Genomic DNA, 2,500 nt, shown 5'->3' with positions numbered 1-2,500 from the left:
TATATACATCTCTCTCTCTCTCTATGTATATATATATATTGTTGCTATCATGTGCAAATGTAAATTAATGGCCGAATTTGGCCAAATGCGTTTGTTTTCAATATTTATTTTTGCTTGCAATAGCCGGTTCTTTTGGTGAAACTATCGTATCTCCAGCTGCTTCAGATGCCAAGATATCAAAAACTGTCAAAGTGTATTACAACGGTTTTACTATGGAATGGTGAAACTATTTTTTCGTTTTCTGAAAAAAGCAATGTTTTGGACTTACGACACTTTTGCATAATAGTAACTATTATATGTATATATTAAAACTGTATATCAATTTGTTTGCTATGGATATTCAAACTTACACCTGTCCTCCCAATTCATAATGCTAAATTTATCTGTTTTAAACATGTTAATTTGTCAACATTGAAACTTGAAAAGATGTTTTTCTAATTCATAGTTTTAAACTTTTACCATTGATATACAAAAAATATTGTTGAAATTAGTTTGGTATTTATGTAAATAATGTATTTTAAACAATTACGAGTTTTTGAAATTTAGGTGCATATTCAACAACACGTTTCCCTATATTTTTACCTGCGTGGAAACACACCCCACTCTTTTGTAATATATATATATATAATATATATATATAATATATATATATATATATAATGTATATATATATATATATATTCGTTTTCTTTTATTCTTTTACATGTTTCAGTCATTTGACTGAGGCCATGCTGGAGCACCGCCTTTAGCCGAGCAAATCGACCCCAGGACTTATTCTTTGTAAGCCTAGTACTTATTCTATCGGTCTCTTTGCCGAACCGCTAAGTTACGTGGACGTAAACACACACAGACACATAAACATATATACACACACACACATATACATATAGACGACAGGCTTCTTTCAGTTTCCGCCTACCAAATCCACTCACAAGGCTTTGGTCGGCCCGAGGCTATAGTAAAAGACACTTGCTTAAGGTGTCACGCAGTGGGAATGAACCCGAAACCATATGGTTGGTAAGCAAGCTACTTACCACACAGCCAATATATATATATATATTTGTATGCGTGTCTGTATATGAACTAGTATAGAAACATGGAATTCAGAGATGAGAAGATGTAGGTTGGACACACGTCCGCATGCACGTACACCCGCAGAAACACATACACGTATGTACACACATACACTTACATACATACATACATACATACATACATACATACATGCATGCATACATACATACATACACACACACACACATACACACACACATACATACATACATACACACATACATACATACATACATACATACATCCATACATACATACATACATACATACATACATACATACATACATGAATGAATGACGACTGGTAAAACTCGTAATTGTCGGTCAAATCGTCCTGAACCGGGAGACCGTGACGATACGGAAAGTAGCTGAAACCATGATTGGTTGTTGGTAATACTGATGGTGATGACGGTGATGAAGTGACTATGACGACGGGGGTGATGATAATTACACTGCTTGGCACCCACTTCAGGCCAACTCTGACTAAGCAGAGCTAGCTGATAAGTACTCCAGCCTCTATAGTATTTAGCAGCTATTTCCAGCAGATCGATCCACTGTGCAGAGACGCTCCTTTGTATGTTTTTTTAGATGGTGATGATGATGATGATGATGATAATGATGATGATCGTCGTCGTGAGGATGGTGACGACACGACGACGTGACGATGATGGTGGTGGTGGTGGTGGTGGTGGGGTCCCGACGATTACGTCGATGGCAATCATTGATTGGCTATGGGTTGTCATTGTGCTCTGGTCGTAATGATGAGAATATACTGATTATTATGAAGGTGGTGGTGGTGGTGATGATGGTGGTGGCGGTGATGGTGGTGGTGGTAGTAGTGGTGGTGGTGGTGGTAGTGGTGGTGGCAGCGGTGACACCGTCGACGGCGATGGTGGTGGCGACGGCGATGGCGTCGGCGGCGTCGGCGGCGGCGACGGCAATGGCACCGATGTCAGTGTTAACGAGGATTACGATAATGAGTCATGGCGATTATGATGACACTGATAATTAGAATTAATGTTTGTATAATGATGGCGATGATACAACTAATTAAGACGGTGATGACTGTACTGATGTTAATCAAACAAGCATTAACCAATCTGTCATAGGAAAATAAAATGCATTCCTAGCAGAGAGATTAGATATAAAAGATTTGGAAATCAACCCCGACTCCGCCTTGATTCAAGGCATAAGTTACAAGGCAGCTAGATTCTTGGTGTGTGTGTGTGTGTGTTGTGTACAGTAATACCTCAGTTTACGAGGGTCCGCTTTACGAGAGCACGGCTTTACGAGATTTATTTTTCAAGCACAGGATCCAAATTTTGAACGAAGTGCAAAATTTTCTTCTACCGTAACAAGTGCTTTTGCGTGTTACCGAGAAATTTATAGAAAGCGAAAAAGAGCTTCTTCGAAGCAAACAACAACT

This window comes from Octopus sinensis, linkage group LG18, assembly GCF_006345805.1.
Source record: "Octopus sinensis linkage group LG18, ASM634580v1, whole genome shotgun sequence".
NCBI lineage: Eukaryota > Metazoa > Mollusca > Cephalopoda > Octopoda > Octopodidae > Octopus > Octopus sinensis.
Note: the sequence above shows the minus strand (reverse complement) of the source record.